The following is a 952-nucleotide window of genomic DNA, read 5'->3' as shown; positions in this document are numbered from 1 at the left end:
GTGATTAAACCGGAAAAATGCTAAATAAATGAACAAAAACGATTTTTAAAGCTTGGGCTCTTAAACATTAGATCACTCGCACCCAAAGCAGTTATTGTAAATGAAATGATCTCAGATAATAGTTTTGATGTACTCTGCTTGACTGAAACCTGGCTTAAACCAAATGACTACATTGGTTTAAATGAGTCTACTCGACCAAGCTACTGTTATAAGCATGAGCCCCGTCAGATTGGTCGTGGCGGCGGTGTTGCAACAATATATAGTGAAATTCTCAATGTTACTCAGAAAACAAGATATTGGTTTAACTCATTCAAAATACTTTTGCTTAATGTTACACTGTCAGATAAACAAACAAAAAAACTCTCATATCTCTTGCTCTGGCTACTGTGTATAGACCACCAGGGCCGTATACAGATTTCCTAAAAAAATTAGCAGATTTCCTCTCAGAACTATTGGTTAATGTTGATAAAGTGTTAATTGTCGGAGACTTTAACATTTATGTTGATAATATAAATGATGCGTTAGGACTTGCGTTTACAGACTTAATAAACTCTTTTGGAGTCAAGCAAAACATAACCAGACCCACTCATCGTTTTAATCATACACTAGATTTAATTATATCACAAGGAATTGATCTTAATGATATAGATATAGTACCTCAAAGTGACGATGTTACTGACCACTACCTTGTATTGTGCATCCTGCCTATTACTGATATTAACTATATGGCTCCGCGTTATCGTCCGGGCAGAAATATTATTCCAGCCACTATAGATAGATTCACAAATAACCTGCCTGATTTATCCCAACTGCTCTGTGTACCCATAAATACACATGAACTAGACGAAATGACTAGCAACATGGGCACTATCTTCTCTAATACATTAGAAGCTGTTGCCCCCATCAAATTGAAAAAGGTTAGAGAAAAACGTACTGCGCCATGGTACAACAG

The sequence above is a fragment of the Sinocyclocheilus anshuiensis genome, unplaced genomic scaffold (genome assembly GCF_001515605.1).
Source record: "Sinocyclocheilus anshuiensis isolate Anshui unplaced genomic scaffold, SAMN03320099.WGS_v1.1 scaffold295, whole genome shotgun sequence".
Lineage (NCBI taxonomy): Eukaryota > Metazoa > Chordata > Actinopteri > Cypriniformes > Cyprinidae > Sinocyclocheilus > Sinocyclocheilus anshuiensis.
This window is presented reverse-complemented; position numbering follows the sequence as displayed.